General features: G+C 43.5%; 1 protein-coding gene across 6 annotated transcripts in view; it reads left to right on the plus strand.

Moving 5' to 3' along the window:
• Positions 1-26,266, plus strand: part of LOC147111092 (ERC protein 2) — an 885,067-nt gene that overhangs the window by 430,680 nt on the left and 428,121 nt on the right. The gene's annotated exons all lie outside the window — the stretch shown is intronic.

Genomic DNA, 26,266 nt, shown 5'->3' on the forward strand with positions numbered 1-26,266 from the left:
GGGAGGAAAAAGGCTAATGACCAATCTCAGCATAAAGGTCACCAAAGATAATGGACCTTGACGACAAAAAGTTTTATTTGTGCAACGTAGGCTTTACATGTGTGTGTGTTATTTTATGTAGTTACAAACTATGTGCAGTGGTTCCTTGTAATTGCTTCTCTAAACAATTGGTATCGTTGGCAGAAAGGGATGAATAAACCAGATAACTAGACCAGTCACCCGAATATCAGTATTTAGTAAACTTCTAGGAGCCAGAATACAGGGTAAAATTAACAGTCACTTAGAAAGACCTGGATTAATTAATGACAGCCAGTAAGGATTTGTAAAAGACAAGTCGGGTCTGATAAATTGAATGAGTAAGTTGGGAAATAAGAGCGTACTGATAAAGGCAAAGCAGTGGACATCATGTATATGAATTTTCAACGGTTGTTCAGAGTTACTGTATAGGAGGCTTGCTGATAAATGAAGGTGCACAATATTAAAGGGAATGTGGCAGCATGGATAGGAAGTTTGCTAAAAGGCAGAAAACGGAGTAGTGGTCTTTAGATATTTTTCAGAGTGCTAATTTAGCAGTACTAGCCCAAACCTGCTATTGCTAAATAGCAGATATATAACTCCAACTGGTGCATCTTGCATACATCATGCTGTGTATTTCAAAACTGTCGTGGGATAAAAATTAAATGCATAGGTAAAGGAATATGGAATATGCAACTAATTTCCGGTTGTCACTGTATAATGGGCAGAATCATGGAATTCGATCCTGAAAGCACCAGCAGAAATCCCAGAATGTCATTTAATAAAATGGAATTTGAATTATTCAGCCACTGTAAATCAGTGCCTCTGATATATATGCCATACATGACAAAAACAGCTCCATTGTTGTAAAAACATGTCCTACAATTCTCTGTGAGCAATCCCACAGGAGATCTAGTATTGTGACATTAAATATACCAATATTTAATAGATATGTCAAGTGTTTCTCATTAGGGGTGTCAAAAACTTTGATTTAAAAATACACCTAGTTTGCTGCTTGGCACCCTTGTATAAATAAGCAGAACATCATATATTTAACCGTCCATTTTGTCACTTTTGCTGGTCATGTGTTATGCCTAATATTTTGCCAATATTGACAGTTCTGCATTCCCAACTGAGTGTATGTTAGAATGACTTGGTTCCCACCCACTGACAGCACATTCTTCAACTGGCTTTTGGGGACTAGTGTGGTACTTGCTTATTGGGTGGAGACTCGTGCGTCAGTATCCATATCCTTACGCTATGTAGCTCCAAGGCTTCGCTTATCAGTGCCATGCATCATTTAAACGTTTACATATTTCTGACAGTGGTTTAAGCAGTACCTGTTTTTCATTTTAACACAAAAGCAAAATACTGCGGATGCTGGAAATCTGAAATAAAAACAGAAAATGTTGGAAATACTCGGCAGGTCAGGCAGCATCTGTGGAGAGAGAAACAGAGTTAACGTTTCAGGTCGATGACCTTTCATCAGAACTGACGAAGGGTCATCGACCTGAAACATTAACTCTGTTTCTCTCTCCACAGATGCTGCCTGACCTGCTGAGCATTTCCAACATTTTCTGTTTTTATTCCCGTTTTTCATTTTATTTTGTTCTCCTGTGAGTTATTTTTTTTTGAACTTTCCAGATTCTCCAACAATTTTTCTTTTAAGGGAGCAGGTAACTGCAAGGGTAAGTGCTGTGGTGTCGGATTACTTTTCCTTGGATGGATTCCATGCTATTGTAAATAAGTCATTTGCAAAGTGGAAAGCATTGAAGACATCAGCCAAGGGAGCTTTGGAACACCTCTACCCTTTACCATTTATCTGAATGCATTCCGTTTGTTTTCAAATGGATAAGAGGCAACTTTATTTTGTCTTTGCTGTATTAACTGTTGCGTTCAATGTACAACATTTGACATTCGTGATGCTTCCCCTAGAGATTTTTTTCTCAATGTCCTGGAAAATCCCCAGTAAATCCCTGTAACAGATGAGCATTTGAGCCTTGCTGAGTTTCAGAGACTTGGAAATTTGAGTCCAATGATCTAATCCCAATAACTCCAGTTTATCCTACCATCCTTATTCTTCCTGCCAGGAACACCAAAGTAAATAGATATACATTTACCATGAGATGGATAAAGCTTGCAAGAAGCGCAGGACTCTTTAAATTGATTATTTACCCCTTTAAAAGTTGCTGGCATGCTCTCATGGAATCCTCCTGCCCCAATGTGGCAGGCAGTGCACTTGCAGCCAGAAATGAGCACGTGCTTCTTGCCTGCCATACTGGGGACTTAGGTTGGTTAGTGCCTGTAAAATGGGTGCTGCGCGGCTGAATTAATCGGCCATTTTTCTTTGGTAAGCAAAGAAAATTGCCTTTAGTATTTTGGTTTCACTCATAGATTGTGTGATGGTGATGGGACATGGAAAATCATTTTGCATGTCGCAGCAACTTTTTTGGATTCCTTTTAGATTTTTTTCACAATTTTCTTTTTCTTCTCCTCCCCCCACCCCCCTCCCCCATAAGTGACTTCTTATCAAAATTGAAACCTTGCATTCCATAGATACTGGCTGTCACTGGGGAGGGAAAAGTGAATTATTTTAAATGCAATGACATCGCATGCAAGTGACACAATGATACTTTCACACACAATTTACTCAACGGCATTCTGTGATTGACAGAGTAAAAATGTAAAAACAGTGGCCCTTTAATACTTTATTGTACTTTCCCTCAAGTTTTAGACATCCTTTCATTGCCATGCACGGATAAGAACCAACATGTGTTGGATTTTAATTAAAAGCATTATATAAATGCAAGTTGTTGTTGGATTTAAACGAGTAAATGTTGTACTTGTGAAGGCTGAGGCTGATGTCACTGCTAATCCTTCCACCTCCCAGAACAGACAAATATGCAATGTATATCTCCTTTTCCACTGCTTGATTAATGTGTTGCAACTGAAATCCCATAAGAACATTCCAGAACATTTAAATTTTACACTGCAGCTGACCTCTGAGGGAGATTGCCCAATTATTGTTGAATTATGATGAGCTGTATGGACATTTTTAAAATCTGTTCCTAGAATCCATACAAATTAGATTTATTTATCTTTTTGCATCAAAAGAAGCTTTTGTTCCATCAATGTGAGCTATATTTCTATCCAGATTCCATTGGTGAAAGGATACTATTTTAATCCACTGCACCATTGCAAAGAGTTCTAAACATAGCTTACATGTTGAGATTTTTTTTCTGTGAGCTATTAAGGCAGAGAAATGGGGAAATAGAAAAATAATACCGCTACAAATGGCAATTTCACAAGTGCTTTTGGATCCTTTTGGCTAAATATTTAAGTGTCGGTTTTAGTTAATTATCCCAATTTTTCTTCCTACAGTGTTAAATAGTGATTTTATGAAATTCGGTATGGGCTCAAGTAGCCTTAATACTGAATCCTCCTAACAAGCAGCTGTAGAGCATTGACAAATTGTTTACTTAACTGATTAGTCTGATTGTGGTCTCAGTCAGGAGTTGATCATGGGGAAAAAAGGCCACTATTTTACCTTTATTGATATATCTGAAGTGCGCTTGCAGATATAATATCTATACAGGGTAGTAAGTATATTAAGAACACAGTGCGTCAGAGGAAAAATTAAGATCCTACTTAATCTTACCCTGGTTTACATATAACCATCCAAACAACCAGCAGTTCCAATTAGCAGCATGTTCAGTGCCAATGCGCCACTGTGCAGTTGAATTCCGGGCCAAATTCAGTTCAGATCACCATAGATCACTGGAGACTGCTGAATTGCGTCGCTATTAGGGGTAAGTCCTCAGTTACGTTAAGTGACCTGTACTCATTGTACATACTTGAATTCTATTCTTTGCCGACACAGATGACAGCACAGAACGGGCAGGACTTTACTGGTTGTCAAGAAAAGTAGAATTAGCTGTCATTCTGCCAATACCGTTTTTCTAACACATATACTCTTACTTTCAAACACTGCTGCTGCAGTGCACGAATTTGCAGCTATGCAGGGGTAATGAGGGCTCAACCAAATAGCTATTACAAGGGTAACACAATCCATCTGTTGATCTGGTCAATCAGCTGTCTTCTGCAAGGATTACATTATGTTTAGCTTTTCTTGTCATCTTTACAAGTTTTTTTTTAGATGGGTGGGGTGATCCTGAAGAAAACCATTCTTGTTTTTTTTTAGTTAGGTTCTTATTATGCCAAACAATGTACTACAAAAGCCCTTTCTGTCCTTAAACTACAGCCTTTATCGCTGTACAGTGTTTATATTAAATTCTTGGTAAACTTATAACTAAGTATATCATTAACAATACTGACTTTATGGGATTTTAAAATAGCAGCAGGACATGTTGACAGTTTGGCAAGATGGATCAATGACGTATAATTGTTGAACATTGTAATTGATAGCCATGAAGTGTTTGTTCCAAATGATGTCATGGGGAGTTTTTAACTACTGTGAATGTATGAAATTTACTATTAATTTGTATTAAAGCACTATTTTATACAAAATCTATCCCTAAACTCATCAGCAGTGATGTTAGATTAGGTGCTTTATGTAGTGTATGTGCCTTTAAGTCAGAACTACTTTTTACAGCTCCTGTATACTGTAGTACCGGCAGTGACCACACCGGTATATAAGCTGTGCGCATGCCTCTGTACCCCAGTCTAGAGATTACCCTCCTCCAGTAAAGACCTGTTATTTGTTAATGTACAGCATCCGTGTGATTATTTATCCACTGAACCACGGATCTAACAGTGGCGACGAGTGTCGATTCGAATCGACCTGCAACATAAAAAAAAATAAAAAAATAGTCGAGGCCAGGAACACGGGCGTCGACCACGAGCAACCGCCCAGCAGTCAGGCAGAGATCCAACTTCGCTGGGGAGGCTGTGGAGAGCCGGGCTTGGTTCCCCAGCCACAACGAGCAGTAAGAGACCGACGACAGGTCCAGAGCAGACCTTTCCCGAGCAGCGGCGGCTGGAGCCGACCGACGGCAGAGAGAGAGCCGAGCAGCGTCGACGGGGTAAGAAAGAGGGTGAAGAGCGCAGGGCGCAGCCGGGGGTTGAACACCGAGCGGCGTCGAGGAAAAATACTGCAAACCGGAGAGAGAGAGGGTAAGAAACAGCCGGGTTCTAGACTGAGCGGCGTCGACAAATATCAAGAGAAGAACGCGCAGAGCACAGCCAGGGATCACGGGCTGATCAGGGTCCGCGGGACGAAGCAAGGGGAGACGCCATTGAGCCGCGGAGAAGCAGGGAGAGCGCGGGAGACGCCATTGAGCCGCGGAGAAGCAGGGAGAGCGCGGGAGGCGCCATTGAGCCGCGGAGAAGAAGGAAGAGCGCGGGAGACGCTATTTTGAGAAGCCGCAGCGGAGAAGAAGGGCGAGCGCGGGAAGGAAGGAAAGCACGGGAGACGCCATTTTGTGCCAGCGGAGAAGAAGGGGAAGCGCGGGAGGCGCCATTGGTGATAGTTAACACACAACCAAGGATGCCGAAGAGTGGCAGTATCTCTACGTTCGACAATGAAGTCGAAGATTGGGCGACATATGTGGAACGTATTGAGGTGTACTGCAGGGCGAATGAAGTGCCAGATGCTAATAAAGCACTGGTTCTGTTAATTTCCATGGGTGCAAAAACTTATGGGTTACTGCGAAATCTAATAACCCCAGAGAAGCCGGTAAACAAGAATTTTGAAAGCATAGTAGAAATCCTACAGGACCACTTAAACCCCACACCGCTGCTGATAGCAGAACGATTTAAGTTCCATAAAAGGAACCAACACAAAGACGAAAGCAATGCTGAGTACCTAACGGAACTGCGCAAGCTATTGAAATACTGCCAGTTTGGAGCGGGACTAGCAGACACGTTAAGGGACAAGTTTGTGTGTGGGCTACAAAATGAAGGAACCCAGAAACGGCGTCTATCGGAAAGGGACCTTATGCTGGACAAAGCTTTCAGTGTGGCAGTATCACACGAAGCAGCCGCAAGGGGCGCTGCAGAGATACAATGGAGACCGCAAGAATATGGCACCAATGAAATGACCTATGGAACAGGGAAGTGCTATCGCTGCGGCAGAACAACACATGACCAGAAAGATTGTTGGTTCAAGGACCAAGTGTGCAGACAGTGTGGGAAAGCAGGACACATAGCAAGAGTCTGCAGGTCTGGGAAGAAAACCAACAGTAAGAAATCTCCACAGGAGAAGTACAAAAAGGTACACCAGGTGATGGACAGTGGTTCAGACGAACAGAAAAGTGACACAGACTCCGGAAGCAAGGAGCTGGGTTGTCTGAAACTACATAATGTAACCGAAATGGAGGATCACCAGACTATCTGGGTTACACTCAAGATAGACGGAGTCCAAGTGGAAATGGAATTGGACACAGGGTCAGCTCTAACAGTCATAAATCAAAGAGACTACAAGCGGCTATTTTCACACATACCCTTGAAAGCTACAGAGATTGTCTTGAAGACGTATACGGGGCAAAAAGTCTACCCCAAAGGAAAAATAAGGGTGAAAGTGACATAAAGGCCAGGAAATACCTAAAATGGATATATATGTATTGCCAAATGGAGGACCACCACTGCTAGGACGTGAATGGATCCGGAAGATACAATTAGATTGGCATTCCATACAGGCACTGAAGGTTGAGGCCAAAAAGGATGACGACGTCACAACTGGACGACTGTCAAAAATGCTAACTGACGCAAAAGAAGTGTTCCAGGAGGGACTAGGAACACTAAAAGGAATAACAGCAACAATTAAAATAGAGGAAAATGCAAGCCCAAAGTTTCTGAAGGCCAGACCAGTGCCTTATGCGATCAGACCAGCTGTTGAAGCAGAGCTGGAAGGGTTGGAACGTTCAGGAGTACTGTCCAAAGTGGACTGGAGCGAGTGGGCTACACCCATCGTTCCTATAATGAAGAGGTCGTTGAGTAATACGCCTGGGGAACCAAAGAAGGTCCGCATCTGTGGGGATTTTAAGGTGACAGTGAACCCAGTCCTTCACACGGTGCAATATCCGCTTCCACGAATTGAGGATATTTTCGCCTCACTATCTGGTGGTAAACGCTTCACCAAAATTGATCTAGCCCAGGTGTACTTGCAAATGGAGGTAGAAGAAGCTTCGAAACATTACCTTATGATCAACACTCACAAAGGTCTCTTATCAATACAACCGGCTGGTGTTTGGAGTAGCCTCGGCTCCGGCTATCTGGCAAAGGGCGATGGATCAGGTCCTGCAAGGGATTCCAGGGACCCAGTGTTGTTTGGACGACATCTTGGTCACGGGCGAAAATGATGGTGATCACCTCGCTAACTTGGAGAAGGTGCTCACCAGATTAAAGGAGTATGGGCTACGAGCTAATCGCTACAAGTGCGAGTTTTTCCAGAAACAGATCTCGTATTGCGGCCACGTCATCGATGAAGAGGGGTTACATAAGTCCCCTGACAAGATTGAGGCGGTAGTCAAGGCTCCAGCACTGGAAAATGTGTCACAACTGAGGTCGTTCCTCGGGCTGGTAAACTATTACCACAAGTTCTTACCAAATTTGTCTACGGTATTACACCCGCTGAACACCCTACTGCAAACAGGGGTACCATGGAAGAGGGATGACGAACGTAGACGAGCTTTCCAGAAGTGTAAAGAATTGATCACATCAAAAGAGGTGTTGGCCCATTTCAACCCAGCACTACCAATTCGTTTGGCATGTGATGCATCACCCTACGGCATTGGAGCGGTGCTGTCTCACAAATTCCCAGACGGGTTGGAGAGGCCAGTAGCCTTTGCGTCTCGGTCACTAACCTCAGCCGAGCGCAACTACGCCCAGATTGACAGGGAGGCCCTCAGCCTAGTATGGGGAGTAAAAAAATTCAACCACTATCTGCATGGGCAGAAGTTCACCTTGCTGACTGACCACCAACCACTTGTCTCCATCTTTAATCCTAAGAAGGGCGTGCCAGTAATGACTGCACAGCGGTTACAAAGATGGTCCCTGTTTCTAGGGGCGAATCAATATGAAATAGAATATAAAGGCACGAAACAGCATGGGAACGCTGATGGGCTATCGCGCCTGCCACTGCCTACTGTGGAGGAAGCACCAGCAGTGGACCCTATCGAGATATTTTATTCGTCGATAATTGAACGATTGCCAGTAACAAACGCGGATATAGAGAAGGAGACCCGCAATGATCCGACGCTGTCACGGGTATATGAATTGACGGTGAGGGGATGGCCAACACATGGCGACTCACTGTTGCCAGCATTCTCATCCAGAAGAGAACAGCTGTCAGTATGCCAGGGGACAGTGATGTGTGGATCCAGAGTGGTGATTCCACCCAAGTTAAGGGAGAGAGTGCTAAATGAGCTACATGAAGGTCATCTGGGGGGAGTGAAAATGAAAAGCCTTGCTCGGGCTTATGTGTGGTGGCCGGGAATCGATCAACAAATCGAAGACCTAACTAAGAGCTGCTAAGGATGCCAGAAGGTCCAAAATGCACCACCACATGCCCCTCTACACCCATGGGAGTGGCCCTCCTCTCCATGGCAACGGGTGCACATTGATTTCGCTGGTCCATTCATGGACTCAATGTTCTTAATAGCAGTGGATGCTCATCCAAAGTGGCCTGAGGTGATAAAGATGTCTTCAACCACTACAGAGAAAACGATTGCAGTCCTACGGACCATATTTGCCAGAAACGGTTTGCCAGAGCAGATCTGCTCTGATAATGGACCACAGTTTGTGTCCGAAGAGTTCCAAAAATTCATGAAAAGGAATGGGGTAAGGCATTACACATCCGCCCCGTATCATCCAGCCACCAATGGATTGGCTGAGAGGTTCGTACAAACCTTTAAGAAGGCGATAAAGGCCATGTGTGACGAGGAAATTCCACTACAGCATAAGATGGACAATTTCTTATTAGCCTACCGAAACGCGACACATGCAGTTACCAACCAGACCCCGGCCATGATGTTCTTTAACCGAAGGTTGAGATCTCGTCTGGACTTGCTCAGACCAAATGTGCGAAGAAATGTTGAGGACAAACAATTCCAGCACATCAATGAGAAGCCGACAAGGAGCTTCAATGTAGGGCAACCAGTCTTGGCCCGTGACTATCGAACAGAGAAGTGGCAACCCGGAACGATATGTACAGGCAGGGGCCATTAATGTACACAGTGGATGTCGGGGAGAACATTGTGAGACGTCACGTCGATCAGATCTTAGCGTCACAGGAACGCGTCAACCCCATCCCATGTCTCGAGTACCTGGGGATGAACCCGACATAACGGTAGCATCTACGTCAGACCCAGTAGCAGTGGAACCCGATGAACTACCCGATGAAAAGGGGTCAGAATCGCCTCTGCACCAAGAACAAGAACCTCTGGAAAGGCGCTATCCCGAAAGGGTCAGGAAGCCGCCCCAAAGACTGAATCTATAAATGGACTTTTGTTATTTAATGTACATGTAAAAATGTAATTGTTATTTGAATATTAAGGGGGTATTATTAATTTAAAAGGGGAGGAATAGTAGTGTATGTGCCTTTAAGTCAGAACTACTTTTTACAGCTCCTGTATACTGTAGTACCGGCAGTGACCACACCGGTATATAAGCTGTGCGCATGCCTCTGTACCCCAGTCTAGAGATTACCCTCCTCCAGTAAAGACCTGTTATTTGTTAATGTACAGAATCCGTGTGATTATTTATCCACTGAACCACGGATCTAACACTTTAGACTTGAATCTGTTTCCTCCTTTGCATTCAATAGTATTTGGACTCAACAACATTTTTAAAGGATGATTAGCCTAAACTCCTTCACTGTGGAAGTTCTAAATGCTGGATGCGTTGGAGTTATGCGAGCTGCTTAATTCATCTACTTGGGTGTGAAAGTCTCAAAATTGCTGTCAGTGTAATGCATTAAGATGCTGGTAATTTGGTGATGGGGCAGCAATTTTGAAAGTGTGGTACAGCATTTGCTGACAACACCGAGAACATTCCTAGAGGATCAAGAATAAGCGCAAGTGAAAACGTGCTCAAATTGGGCATTGCAGTAATTAAGAGACTAGCTTGCATAGTTAAAGGGGAGTTGCTTCACGTTGCTGCAGTAATGCGGCGCTGGTGTGATGCCTTCATTTTGTCCAGATGTCATAAATGGAAAGGTTGCACAGAGAAAGTGGGACTCATCATTCAAAGGTTGATTTTAATTTCAACTTTCTCTCCCATTTCTGGCTTTCAGGCCACTACAGGGACTGCATTCAGTGCCTCAGTAGCATTGGACGCGTCAGAGAAGAACCCACAAGAGCAGGAAAGATCTGCCCATGATGTCAAGTAGCACGTGTAGTGGACTGATGATTCTATCTCTCCATTATACTGTGGGTCTCCTGTACCAGGTGCAACTACTTGGTGATGAGAGATGTGTATAAGAGCTGAAATTCTGCAGCGATTCATTGATGGAGCTGTGCCATCTCCATCAGAAAGCTGTGTAACATCCATACAGAAGTGCTAGAGGCTGTCAATGTCCGTATGGCTCTCCATATTTATGCATCAGGCTCCTTCCAGGCTAGCACTGGGGAAATATCTGCAGTGTCAGCCCGTTTGCTACCCGTAGATATGTTCAAAAGAACGCCCAGCTTTCACACAGTTCAGAGGCTCACTGATCGCACTCATGTTGCTATTTGAGCTTCTGGGCCCAATGCTATGCTCTATATAATCCAAATGCAGGCATGTTTTTTATTCAATCTCTGGATGTAGGCGACGCGCCAAGGGTGCACATAGTTGCCCTTAAAAGTGGTGGTGGACCTTCCAGTACTGATGTATTGTTTTTGTGGTTATTGTTTCCTGGTTGTGAACTGAGTTTCCCAATTTGCCACAGTCGAATTTGAATTCTTGACCTCTAGGTTGCTACTGCAGTACCAATAGTCAGTACACTACTATACACTCATTGCATAGCAATCATCTGTGATGCCCTTATTTGAAGCGGAATGAAGACTGGAAAGCTACCTTATGCAGGCTCATGACACCCATGCAGTAACCTTATACAGAAGTAGAATACAAGTGCACTGTTCATGAGGCAACGAAGTCCCATCTTCACACTGAGGACACCATGGTGTTGTGTGGCACTACCACCGTGCCAGATGGGATAGATTCAGAAAGGATCTATCAGCTCAAAACTGGGCATCCGTGAGGCAATGTGGGCCATCAGCAGCAGCAGCAGAATTGTATTCCACCACAATCTATAACCTCATGGCCTGGCATATTCCTCACTCTACCATTGCCATCAAACCAGGTGGCCAACTTTGGTTCAATGAGGAGTGTAGAAGAGCATGCCAGGAGCAGCACCAGGCGTACCTAAAAATGAGGTGCCAACCTGGTGAAGCTACAACACAGGACTATATGCATACTAAACAGCAAAAGCAGGATGCTATGGACAGAGCTAAGTGATCCCACAATCAACAGATCAGATGAAAGTCCTGCAGTCCTGCCACATCCAGTCGTGTAAGGTGGTGGACAATTAAACAATGAATGGGAGGAGGTGGCTTCATGAACTTCTCCATCCCCACCCTCAACGATGGCGGAGCCCAGCACGTGAGTGCAAAAGACAAGGGTGAAGCGTTTGCAACCATCTTCAGCCAGAAGTGCCGAGTGGATGATCCATCTCTACCTCCTCCTGAGATCCCCACCATCACAGATGCCAGTCTTCAGCCAATTCGATTCACTCCACGTAATATCAAGAAACAGCTGAGCGCACTGGATACAGCAAAGGCTATGGGGCCTGACAACATCCTGGTTGTAGTGCTGAAGACTTGTGCTCCAGAACTAGCCACACCTCGAGCCAAGCTGTTCCAGCACTACTTCAACACTGGCATCTACGCGACAAGTGTAAAATTGCCCAGGTATGTCCTGTCCACAAAAAGCAGAACAAATCCAATCTGGCCAATTGCTGCCCCATCAGTCTACTCTCAAATCATCAGCAAAGCAAGGGAAGGTGTTGTAGAGAGTGCTATCAAGTGGCAATTACTCCATAATAACTTGCTCACTGATGCCCAGTTTGGGTTCCGCCAGGACCACTCTACTCCAGACCTCATTACAGCCTTGGTCCAAACATGGACCAAACAGCTGAATTCCAGAGGTGAGGTGAGAGTGACTGCCCTTGACATCAGGGCTGCCCTTGACATCAGGGCAGCATTTGACTGAGTGTGGCACCAGGGAGCCCTAGTAAAATTGAAGTCAATGGGAATTGGGGAAAACTCTCCATTGGCTGGAGTCATACCTAGTACAAAGGAAGAGGGTTGTGGTTGTTGGAGGCCAATCATCTCAGCCCCAGAACATCGCTGCAGCAGTTCCACAAGGCAGTGTCCTAGACCCAACCATCTTCATCTACTTCATCAATGACCTTCCCTCCATCATAAGGTCAGAAGTGGGGATGTTCGCTGATGATTGCACAGTGTTCAGTACCATTCATAATTCCTCATAATGCCTGCATGCAGCAAGACCTGGACAACATTCAGGCTTGGGCTGATAAGTGGTAAGTAACATTCACGCCACACGAGTGTCAGGCGATGACCATCTCCAACAGGTGAATCTAACCACCTCCCCTTGACATTCAATGGCATTACCATAGTCAAAGCCCCCACCAACATCCTGGGGGCTACCATTGACCAGAAACTTAACAGGACCAGCCACATTAAATACTGTGGCTAAATGAGCAGGTCAGAGACTGAGTATTCTGTGGCGAGTGACTCGCCTCCTGACTTGCCAAAGCATTTTCACTACCTACAAGGCACAAGTCAGGAGTTGTGAATGGTGCTGAACACTGTGCAGTCATCAGCAAACATCCCCATTTCTGACCTTATGTTGGAGGGAAGGTCATTGATGAAGCAGTTGAAGATGGTTGGGCCTAGGACACTGCTCTGAGGAACTCCTGCAGCGATGTCCTGGGGCTGTAATGATTGACCACAGCCATCTTCCTTTGTGCTAGGTATGACTCCAGCCTGTGGAGCGTTTTTCCCCGATTCCCATTGACTTCAGTTTTATTAGGGCTCCTTCATGCCACACTTGGTCAAATGCTGCCTTGATGTCAAGGGCAGTGAATCTCACCTCACCTCTGGAATTCAGCTCTTTTGTCCATGTTTGCACCAAGACTGTAATGAGGTCAGGAGCCGAGTGGTCTTGGCGGATCCCAAACTGGGCATCAGTGAGCAGGTTATTGGTGAGTAAGTGCCGCTTGATAGCACTGTCGATGACCGCTTCCATCACTTTGTTTATGATTGAGAGTAGACTGATGGGGTGGTAATTGGCTGGGTTGGATTTGTCCTGCTTTTTGTGGACAGGACATACCTGGGCAGTTTTCCACATTGTCGGATAGACGCCAGTGTTGTAGCTGTACTGGAACAGCTTGGCTAGAGGTGTGGCTAGTTCTAGAGCACAAGTCTTCAGCACGATAGCCGGGATGTTGTCGGGGCCTATAGCCTTTGCTGTATCCAGTGCGTTCAGCTGTTTCTTGATATCATGTGGAGTGAATCGAATTGGCTGAAGACTGGCTTCTGTGATGGTGGGGTCCTCAGGATTAGGCCGATATGGATCATCCACTTGGCATTTCTGGCTGAAGATGGTTGCAAACGCCTTGTGATGGAATATTCTCCACTTGCTTGGATGAGTCCAGCACCAATAACACACAAGAAGCTCGACACCATCCAGGACAAAGCAGTCCACTTGATTGGCACTCCATCTACCAACCCACGACTTCTGCCACCTCGAAGGACAAGGGCAGCAGGCACATGGGAACACCACCACCTCCAAGGTGCCCTCCAAGATACTCACTATCCTGACTTGGAAATGTATTGGCGTTCGTTCATCGTTGCTGGTTCAAAATCCTGGAACTCCCTACTTAACAGCACTGTGGGAGTAACTTCACCACACAGAATACAGCGGTTCACCACCACCTTCTCGGGGGCAATTAGGAATGGAGAATAAATGCTGGCTTTGCCAGCGATGCCCACATTTCGTGTTTGAATTAAACAAAAACAATTTCTAGGCTAAAATGAAAAAATGCCAATGCTGGAAATATATATGAATTAAAAACACAAAGCAATTTTGGGAAGAGTTCCATTCAAAATGCTATCATCCATCTCTTACAGATGCTGACTGACCTGGTGGACATTTGAAGCATTTTTTATGTTAATTTCACTGCTGACTTTTGATAACTTGGCATATTCATAACTACGTACTGTAGAGATTCACGTATCTCTGGTAAACAGGATCGAGTGCAAACCAATATGTTTAATCAGAGTTTAGGACGGAATATAACACACTAGTAATACAGCAAAAACGTACGACCGTGACAAGCAGCTTGTACGGGACCCGATCAGACAGACGACTGGCATGTGTGAACCGTTCTCTGGCTTCCTCTCTCTCTCTCTCTCTCTCTCTCTCTCCTTTGATGGTGAGCATGGGATCACTCTCAAAAGAATGTTTGACCAGCTTCTGTTCGGCTATCTCACAGTCTGTGTGCAAGCCCTTGGGGTGTCACTTTTTATTCTCTTTTTAGGGGTGGGCCTGAGGCCAAGTTATTGACAAGACCATTTAACCTATAGAGGTCCCTCCCAGCTTAAGTTCTTTGTCTTGGTGCTTGGATGAAAGCCCTCCCCAACAGAGGGTCTCATTACTTCATCCTTTTTTTAACATTTTGAAGGTTCCTCCATTGGAATCCATCTTACCTCTTTTTACTCTCTCCCTCCTTAACCCAGCAAGTACAAGGCCCCAGTCAGAGCTGTCGCACATTAACCAGTCGCTATCTCACCATTCTGACCTTCACAAGTAAGGTCTATGTTTTACTCCCTTTTTCTGCTGTGAACTTCTCTCAGACTATTTTACATTCCCATAAATTATGGTTTCGTGCTGCTTTCAGTGTTCAATAGCTGTTGCTTTATACTTTTTTTCCCCTTTCAAAAATACATAGCAAATTGCAGCTGCTTGGGCTATCTCACCTTCATCGAACAAATGGCCCATCTAAGATGGATACCTTAGCCTCCTCAAATTCCTTTCATTCTATGTCTTTTCCTAATAATCTTCACAAGCAGTTCTGCTAAACAAAACTCCAAATTATATCGGTGGAGATTATAATATGGTTATTAGTAATAATGGAAGAAACATAGATTGGGCCTTCACTGGCCAAATTGAAGATACATTAACAAAGTCAAAACCCTAACTTACAAACATCAGATAACTAGCCTGGCAGGGCCATCCTATGGGCCCCCGTGTGGAATGTTTACGTTTCACCTAATCTAACTGATTAAAAAGACTGTCTCAAATTCTAATGCAAGTTTTCCAGGAAAACGAAACTACTTATTTAAAAACAGTATTATTCATGTAGCCATATACATTTATAGGCACCCCTAGTTTCTAACAATACTAAAAGAAATATAGTGCCTTTCACGACATCTCAAAGCGCTTTACAACCAATGAAATACTTTGAAGTGTAGACTCTACTGCAATGTAGGGAGATGCGGCTGCCAATTTGCACACAGCAAGGTCCCACAAATAGCAATGAGTTATGTGACCAGGTAATCTATTTGTCATGTTGGTTGAGGGATAAACATTGGCCAGGACACCAAGAGAATACTCCTGCTCTTCAAATAGTGTCATGGTATCTTTTACATCCACCTGAGAGGAAAGACGGGACCTTGGTTTAACGTCTCATCTGAACGGTAGCTCCTTCAACATTGCAGCAGTCCCTTGTATACTGCACAGAAATGTCGGCCTAGATAATGTGCTCAAATGTCTAGAGTGGGGCTTGAACCCATAACCTTCTGACTCAGACAAGAGTGTTACCACTGAGTCAAAGCTGACACCAAATGACTGCTTAACACATGTGTAGTTCCTAGTTAATTAAATAAGAAAGCCTGTTGCCTCTCACATCGGTGATTAAGCAGGGTGACTAGAGGGTGAGATTTCTCTATTATATATCAAAGGCGATGGCACTAGCCATGCACTGCAGGTCACCGTGAAACCTGATAGCATTGATTTTTGTTTCTCCTTTACCAAAAGTCTTTCACAACGGATTATCATTCTTTCAAGTCTCTGTCATTTGAAATCTTGTAGCAGTTTTGCTGTCATAACCTGTTTAGCTTTGTATTGTTAGAAGTGTATAATGTTAAACTTCTTTGCATGTGAAAAGGTGTGCAACCACAAGATTTTAGCAGTTCTGGTTTACTTTTAGAAAATGTCAGATTTTTAATTTTTTTTATCTTCCTAATCCTTGGCTTCCCACAATTAGCATTTTTAAGCGATTCAATAAGTGAAGAGGATGTGCGCAAATGTTTAGGATGAACAAGTTTCTGCTCATACGAGGGATTCAGAAAAGTAGTTATATTTCCCCGTGCCTGCTTAATGTCGATCAGGAAAACAAGTCATCACTTAGATTGGCCAGAAAATTAACTGTATAAAGCCCCTTAAAAATGAAAATGATCTGCTATGTTTAAGAGGATTGAATTTTGTGTACACAGTGATTGATTTTACAACCTCGGTGTACTTTACGACCCGAAGCTGAGCTTCCAACCTCCATCACGAAGACTGCCTACTGCCAGCTCCATATCAGTGCCCACCACCATCTATGCCTTAGCCCATCTGCTGCTGAAACCCACAGCCATGCCTTTGTCACCTACAGACTCAACACCTCCAACACTCTCTGGCTGGTCTTCCATCCTCTGTAAACGTTAGCTCATCCAAAGCTCTGCTGCCTGTACATTATCTGCACTAAGTCCTGCTCATCCATAAGGTCTCCAATTTAAAATTCTTCTTCTCGTGTTTAAATCCTTTCATAGCTCTGCTCCTCCCTATCCCTAACTCCTCCAACCACCCCCCTGCACCCTTTGTTACTCTGACCTCTTGTATATTTCCCCTTCCTTTTTTCCTCCCGTTGGCAGCCGTAGTAATCCAATAAAATGTGGATTGTTTATTAAATAAGTATTTCAAGTGCCTTCTGCATAACTAGCATTACCTACCAAGTGCATTGAAACTAAAGAAATGCACTTCTATAATGTCTTTAACATAGAAAAACCTCCCAAGACACTTCATAGAGGTGTAATGGGGTAAAAATGGACGCTGAACTAAAGAAGGATAAATTTGAGGGGTGACCAAAAGCTTGGTTAGAGGTGAGTTTTTAGGGAAGACCTTCAAGAAGGAAAGGGGAGGTAGAGAGCGAGAGGGTTTAGGGAGGGAATGCCAGAGCATGGGGTGAGGCGGCTGAATGCTCAGCCTCCAATTGTGGGGTGAAAAAAGGGGGATGCACAAGGGATCTGGGGAATGGAGAGTTTCGGAAGGTGTGATAGCACTGGAGGAGGTTACAAAGATGCAGTGGGACAAGATAACAGAGGGAATGAAACACAAGGATAAGGATTCTAAATGTGAAGCATTAGGGAACCAGGAGCCATTGTAAGTCAGCAAGGATAAGGGTGATGGCTGAGTGCGATTTGGTGTGGGATAAGATGAAAGCAACAGAGCTTTGAATGAGCTGAAGTTTACAGAGAGTGGAGGATAGGAGGCCGCCCAGGAGAGCATTGCAATAATCAAGTCTGGTGATAACAGAGGCGTGGCAGAGGGGTTGAAGTAGAGGCAGAGGTGGATTTTCTTAGTGTTGGAGAGATTATGGAGTTGGAAAATGAACTCGGGGTCGAATAGGATACCAAGCAGTGGCTGGGAAGGGATGCATCAGTGACAAGTGTACGGAGTTTGTGGTGGGGCTAAAGCTAGTGACTTTGGTCTTCCCAATGTTTAACTGGAGGAAATTAGGACTTATCCAAAACTGACTATCAGACGAGCAGTCTGACAGCACAGACGTAGTGGAATGGTGGAACTGGGTGTCATCAGTGTGCATGTGAAACTGACCCATGTCTGCAGATAATAGAAAGGCTACTGAAGTGCACAGATAGGGACCCAGTGGTCATAACCCCCCGAAGGTTAAATAACTGGGAAAAATAATATAGGGGCCTTAAAAGCCACATCTATGAAGATTGGCTCAAAACTCAGAGAGGATGCAAAGTAATGTTCTCTGGTATACTTCCAATATTAAGGAAAGGGCAGGAGTTCACCAAAAAAATTGAGGGCAGGAAATGAGTGGTTAGTAGTATGGTGTGAGTATAATAATACTACCTCCATACAGAGCTGTGTTTCTTCCAAAATAAAAAGGAGTGATACAGGAAAGATGGACTGCATTTAAACCAAGTAAGGACAAAACGACTTGCCATGAACATTAAGGCAGTGAAAGAATTTTTTAATAACGAGATAGGTAGCGAGAGGAAGTGGAGTGATAGAGGGCAGGAAGGAAACAGGATCCCAGATAAGGCAGATCATAGAGTAAAAGACAGTTAGCAGGTAGGCACAAACTCAAACTCCGCAAGACTCGCATGAATAGGCAGACACTGGGAGATGTGAGCAGAGTTGGGTCTGTATTAAAATGTGTATATATATATCAATGCTAGAATCTATACAGGTTGGAACTGGAGGCTAATGTGACATTAGGGATCTGTGATGTGGTAGGAATATTTTTTAAATGGCTAGCTGTTCCCTTACCGTTAGATTGTTGACTACATAAGAACATAAGAAATAGGAGCAGGTGTAGGCCAATCGGCCCCTCGAGCCTGCTCCACCATTCAATAAGATCATGGCTGATCTGATCCTAACCCCAAACCTTCTATCACTCTCCATCCCACCCGAACCCATGTGATCTCCCGGGAGAGGCGAAAAACCAATTAAAAAACCCAATGGCCAATTTGGGAGAAAAAATCTGGCAAATTCCTCTCCGACCCATCTAGGCGATCGAAACTCGTCCAGGAGATCACTCTGTCCCTATATTTTCTACAGTACTTAACTTCTGTAAAGGCGATCTCCACCCCAACCAGGAACAGGAATAAAACCATCTCCTGAAATCTAACACAGAATTAGAACACAAGAAGTAGGAGCAGAACCAGGCTACACGGCTCCTGGGCCCGCTCCACTACCCACAGGGCCATGACCATTCCGAACCTAGACTCATGTCCAATTTCCTGCCCGCTCCCCGTAACCCTTAATTCCCTTTACTTCTAGGAAACTATCTATTTCTGTTTTAAATTTATTTAATGATGTAGCTTCCACAGCTTTCTGGGGCAGCAAATTCCACAAACCTACCACCCTCTGAGTGAAGAAGTTTCTCCTCATCTCAGTTTTGAAAGAGCAGCCCCTTATTCTAAGATTATGCCCCCTAGTTCTAGTTTCACCCATCATTGGGAACATCCTCACCGCATCCACCCGATCAAGCCCCTTCACAATCTTATTTGTTTCAATAAGATCGCCTCTCATTCTTCTGAACTCCAATGAGTAGAGTCCCAATCTACTCAACCTCTCCTCATATGACCACCCCCTCATCCCCGGGATTAACCTAGTGAACCTTCTTTGTACTGACTCGAGACCAAGTATGTCCTTTCTTAAGTATGGACACCAAAACTGTATGCAGTATTCCAGGTGCGGTCTCACCAATACCTTGTATAACTGCAGCAATACCTCCCTGTTTTTATATTCTATCCCCCTAGCAATAAAAGCCAACATTCCATTGGCCTTCTTGATCACTTGCTGCATCTGCATACTAACTTTTTGAGTTTCGTGCACCAGGACCCCCAGATCCCTTTGTGCTACAGTACTTTCCAGTTTCTTGCCATTAAGATAATAACTTGCTCTATGATTTTTCCTGCCAAAGTGCATAACCTCACACTTTCCAGTATTGTATTCCATCTGCCAAATCTCTGCCCACTTACTTAGCCTGTCTATGTCACTTTGCAGGTTTTTTATGTCTTCCTCACTCACTACTTTCCCTCCCATCTTTGTATCATCTGCAAACTTTGATATGTTACACTCGGTCCCCTCCTCCAAATCGTTAATATAGATTGTAAAGAGTTGGGGACCCAGCACCAACCCCTGCGGAACACCACTAGTTACTGATTGCCAGTCTGAGAATGAACCATTTATCCCAACTCTCTGCTTTGTGTTAGAGAGCCAATCCTCCACCCACGCCAGAATATTACCCCCAATCCCGTGATTTTTTATCTTGAGCAATAATCTTTTGTGTGGCACCTTGTCAAATGCCTTTTGGAAGTCTAAATACACTACGTCCACTGGTTCTCCTTTATCCACCCTGTATGTTACTTCCTCAAAGAACTCAAGCAAATTTGTCAAACATGACTTCCCCTTCATGAAACCATGCTGAGTTTGTCCTATTAAATTATGTTTATCCAAATGTCCCGTTACTGTCTCCTTAATAATGGACTCTTAGCCTAACATCTGTGGTTGGTAAAATGTTAACAGGTCTATAGTTTCCAGCCTTCTGCCTACTACCCTTTTTAAATAAGGGTGTTACATTAGCAGTTTTCCAATCTGCCGGGACCTTTGCTGAGTCCAGGGAGTTTTGGAAAATTATTACCAATGCATCCACAATCCCTACCGTTACTTCCCTCAAGACCCTAGGATGTAAGCCATCAGGTCCACGGGATTTATCCGGCTTTAGTCCCATTATTTTACCAAGTACCACTTCCTTAGTGATTTTAATCGTATTTAGCTCCTCTTCCCCCTAGAGCCCCCTGTTTGTCCAGTGTTGGGATATTCTTAGTGTCCTCTACCGTAAAGACTGATACAAAATATTTGTTCAGCGTTTTTGCCATCTCCATGTTTCCCACCATTAATTTCCCGGTCTCATCCTCTAAGGGACCAACATTTACTTCAGCCACCCTTTTTCTTTTTCTATAACTATAGAAACTTTTGCTATCTGTTTTTATATTTTTTGCTAATTTACTTTCATAATCTATCTTCCCTTTCTTAATCAATCTTTTTGTTATTTTTTGCTGTCTTTTAAAGACTTCCCAATCTTCTATCCTCCCACTAGACTTGGCTACCTTATATGCCCTTGTTTTTAGTCGGATACTATCCTTAATTACTTTACTTAGCCACAGATGGCTATCTTTTCTTTTACACCCTTTTTTCCTCAGTGGAATATATATTTTTTGGAAGTTGTAAAATCACTCCTTAAATGTACACCACTGATCATGTACCGTCTTACTCTTTAATCTATTTTCCCAGTCCACTCTAATCAATTCCGCTCTCATACCTTCATAGTCTCCTTTATTCAAGCTCAGCACGCTTGTTTGAGATCCAACCTTCTCACCCTCTACTTGAATATGGAATTCAACCATGTTATGGTCACTCATTCCAAGGGGATCCTTTTCTAGGACATTTTTAATTAATCCTGTCTCATTACACAGGACCAAATCTAAGGTTGCTTGCCCCCTGGTCGGTTCAGTTACATACTGCTTAAGAAACCCATCCCTAATACACTCAATGAACTCATCCTGAAGGCTGCTCTGCCCAATTTGATTTGTCCAGTTAATATGATAGTTAAAATCCCCCATAATTATAGCTGTTCCCTTATTACAAGCCTCAACTATTTCCTGATTAATACTCCGTCCAACAGAGTTGCAACTGTTCAGAGGCCTATAGACTACGCCCACTAGTGTTTTTTTCCCCTTATTATTCCTTATCTCCACCCAAACTGTTTCACTATCCTGCTCCTTTGACCCAATATCATTTCTCTGTATTATAGTGATTCCTTCCTTTATTAACATAGCCACCCCACCTCCCCTCCCTTCCTGCCTGTCCTTCCTGATTGTTAAATAACCTGGTATGTTTAATTCCCAGTCATGGTCACCCTGCAGCCATGTTTCTGTAATGGCCACAAGATCATACCCATATGTAGTTATTTGTGCCGTTAACTCATTCATTTTGTTACGAATGCTACGTGCATTCAGATAAAGAACTTTGAAATATGTTTTGTGACACTTAGTTCCTGTTTTTTCCCCTTTTACTACTTTACCTTTTACTCCATACCTTCTGTCTAATTCAGGCTCACTACTCATCACTAAATCTAATATGGCCTGTTGTAAAGGGTATAGAAAAAGTTAACCCATTATATTATTTTAAATTAAAATGTGAGAATAGATCTTGGGGACATGGGTTCAAACTACTAATAAGTAATTTTAAGACTTGTATTAGGAAATATTTCTTTGCACACCGTGATCAACATTTCGAGTAAGCCTCAAATAGTTGAAGTAGACACTCTGGAATTAAGTAAGAAACAATTGTATGCGACAATGGGAGAGAAATTAGAATCTCCCTGGATGGACTAAAGAGGCTGAATGGCCTTTCTCATCCATAATTATGTTGTGATCTTATGATGTTGCCGAGGGGCAGAGTGTAAATGAGGAAGAGGAGAGGCCAAAATGGATCCTTGGGAAACTCCCAAAAGTCAGGGTGGTAAGAGAAGCCATTGCTTGAGTTGATGACAGAGGCTTGGAATGGGAGGGCTAAGAGAGTTGTGTGCCAGATCTGTTCAAGTCATTTTTTAAGTCGTTCAAGGAATGTGGATGTCGCCGGCAAGGCCAGCATTTATTGCCCATCCCTTGAATGGCCGCCGTCTTGCATACAACTGAGTGGCTTGCTAGGCATTTCAGAGGGCAATTAAGAGTCGACCACATTGCTGTGGGTCTGGAGTCACATATAGGCCAGGCCTCTGGGTTACTAGTCCAGCAGCATAACCACTATGCTACCGTTCCTGATAAAGTCTGCAGCCCTCGGATTCAGGCATCAACAATGGGCAGCTGTACTGGGGGAACAACTGGGATTACAGACAATGAAGGTTTTTCTGAGGACAAGGATATCCATCACAGGTGGAGGTGAGGGAGTGAACTTGGAGCTAAATGCATCATTATGCCATTGTATGCAAAATGGATTAAAGGAAGGGAAATAATTGCAATATCTGCTGTACTTTTATTAATAAATTTAACTTTTCACACTCCGTAAACAATGAAATGTTTTATGTAGTCGTAGTAATAGTTTACCCACATAACTAACTGCTCTTCAAGAAATAATTCTGTGGATTTGAAGTGCTTTGGAACGTTCTACGGGTGTGAAATAAATAAATAATGCTTTTTTCCCCTTATTTTTTCCTGTAACATTAATGCATATAATTTTATATCTAGCTTAGCTGAAAATTTCTCGTATGTATTTTTTTGGTACAGCACTTGTAAATTTAGTTTTGTGGTAAATGTTGAAAGCTGGAGGTGCAACCAAGAATAGTGTAATATAGCAAAATACTGCATATGCTGGGAATCCGAAATAACAACAGAAAATGCTGGAAAAACTCAGCAGGCCAGGCAACATCTGTGGAGAGAAATTAGTCGACGTTTCGGGTCTAACCCTTTTTCAAAACTTTTTGAAAAAGGGTTAGACCCGAAACGTCGACTCTAATTTCTCTCCACAGATGTTGCTTGGCCTGCTGAGTTTTTCCAGCATTTTCTGTTGTTATTTCAAGAATAGTGTAAATTGAGGTGGTGGGGGGCATCAGGGGTAGAAATTCATCCACTGTTAATTAGTGTCATTGCAGAAGAAACACAGAAAATTTAGAATTGATCTGGTTTATATCTGTCCATAAAAATGTAGAAAAGTTCAGTATTTTCCCCTTCCTGGCCCCCAACATGCACAGATATGGACGGGCACACGTGTACGCACACATACATATATTTAATCCAATGCATTTTCTTCGTCAATAGAATGGGACGGTCCAATCCACGAATATGTCTTCATTGCCATCAGTTCTGACCTTGGTGGATCTCTCCAGAGTTGACCAGGGTGATGCATTTCTCCTCCTTTGCCCTTATGCAAGAGCAGCAAAGTTAACTCCAAGGCATGTTCAAGATGAATGCCAGCTGAAGCGGAGATTCTAATTTCATAACTTGAGTGTTTACATTTAAAGAATACCGTGAACTCAGCGCTGCTTTTAGAATTTAATTAATTACCCTAATGTACACAGATATGGATTGTGACCAAAGACGTGTATATTTTCAGAGTTAAAAGTATTCACACTGATCTGTGCTGAGTTATTTGATTTTGGACAGACTAGCTACAAGGGCACTACAATTGGCTTATGTTCTCTGTGCTCAACGAAGGGAAAATAATTTCCTCTCCTACTGATCCTAGTAGAAGTGTTCATACCTGAATGTCAGTTGAAGACAGGATCATGTGTAAATGTGATGCCCTTGCAGTTGAACAGTCACGTGACACTAACTGTAAAGTCCCACAGATGAAGAATGATCATTGGGCTTGGACTGGAGGGTGTTCAGCCCAATAATACTCCACTCCAGCAGGGTGTCCGTGTCTTCAGAGAAAGAGGAGTGAATATTGGCAAGAGGTGCAAAAAAGATAAACAGCAAAAGAATGCGTACTCTAAAGGGTTAAATAAATATCTATCAAATTCACTAATATGTTCAAACTTTGTTAGGATAAAATATCCACTTTTATATGATTGTTTCTTGCTTCTCATGGGTCAAAGCTCTCCCTTATAGTTACAATCATAAAGGAATGTTAACTGTACTACACAAGAATTAAGAAACTAAAAACCACAGACAGTTTGGAAAGTTTGATGACTGAAAAGGGAAGAGTAATTTTTCATGTTCTCGCCCCAGGTGCTTTTAAAAGTGTCAGTCTCACAAAGATGAATTCTTTAACTTTAAAAAAAATGAACTGCAACATTGTACTTTTGTCCTCTGCCAAGTATATTTATGTGCAAGGAAATGTTTCAGTACATTGGAGTAATTCCAGCTGATATAATTTGTATTGCTTAGTCCATATATCTCTATCAAGACAACCTCCTGTTTTCTGATCCTTATTAGGGTAAGAGTTTGGGGTGCTGAAAAGCTTTTTAAAAAAAAGAAACATTATGTATCAAGACATCAGTAAACTTTTTAAGGCTAGCTGCAGTACAAGCTAGTGACACCAATAAGTACCTCAATGTTACATTAATGATGACGCTTTAATCCATGGGTGGCCTTCCCACACTTGTGTACTAATTGGCATTTATATTTTTTCATACTCTATGTACAAATATGTTTACATCCTCTGTGGGTAAAGTTTCAAGTTCTGACAACAGATGGTATATGTGGTGTATGTAACTTGTTCCACCTTAAGAGAACTTAAACCTGTTCCACCTTAAGAGATGTACTACTTTCTCTGGCTGCTGTATACGGTAATACCGGTGGTGACCACACCGGTATATAAGTGCTGTGTAGTAATTTGCTGGGTAGTTCAGCCCTGACCTTCGACTAGTAAAGACCTGTTAAAGTTATTCTTGTGGTCTGTGTGCAGTGATTCATATTAACCATAACTGGAACACACAGACTTAACAGTGGCGACGAGTACGATCTTACCCTGCGGCAGAGATACATCCAAGGCAGTTTAACGGGCGTCGAGAAGAGGCATCCGCCCTCATCATCCTGCTGAGAAAAGACTCGGGTCTGAAGAGCAAAGGAAGAATCCTGACACGAAGCCTTCCATCAGCGACAGGCAGTGATCATCCCTTCTACCACGGTGGTGGGTAAGCCGATCAGCGACGAGCAGCAAGTCGGCCACGTTGGCTGTGGAGTAGGGGAGGGAAAACGGAGGATATAAGGGCGGAGAACTCGACCACGGCCGGGGAAAAGAGCCGGACAGAAGTCGGGGCCAGAGGCGCTGAGACTGGGGCAGCGTAAGGCACGGGAGCCGCGGTGAATGCAAACGCAGCCGGTGTAAAAGACCGGGCTGCAAGCGGGCTGGGAGACGCAACAGCGTCGAGAGAGAGCTCGACCGCGACCGGTGGAAAAAGGCCGGGCAGCTACCGAGGCCGCGAGGCGCAGCGACCGGGACAGCGTAAGGCGCGGGAGAAAATTTAAAAAACCGCGGAGAACTCAGCCACAGCCGGTGGAAAGGACCGGACTGCAAGAGGGGCTGGGAGGCACGAATTGAGAACCGCTGGGGAGGCGCGAACGGCAGCAATACGGCAATCGCCATTACAGCCAGCGGGGGAGAAAGGCAAACGCGGGAAGCCGCCATTTTCGTAGGCAGGGGAAGAAGACAAGCGCGGGAAACCGCCATTTTAAAATAAAAGAGGAAAAAAAAATAAAAGAAATTTTTTTTTTGTTTCTCAAGAAGATTGCAAGGATGCCTAAGCGTGGTAACATCAACGATTTCGATGCCGATGTTGAAGATTGGGCCACGTATGTAGAACGCATAGAAGTTTATTGTAAAGCAAATAAGATATCAGATGAGGATAAAGCACTAACCTTATTAAACTTAATGGGTGCGAAGACATACGGGCTATTGAAGCATCTTCTATCACCAGCTAAAC

Source organism: Somniosus microcephalus, chromosome 11 (assembly GCF_052327205.1).
Source record: "Somniosus microcephalus isolate GS21.2 chromosome 11, FLI_Smic_1.0, whole genome shotgun sequence".
Lineage (NCBI taxonomy): Eukaryota > Metazoa > Chordata > Chondrichthyes > Squaliformes > Somniosidae > Somniosus > Somniosus microcephalus.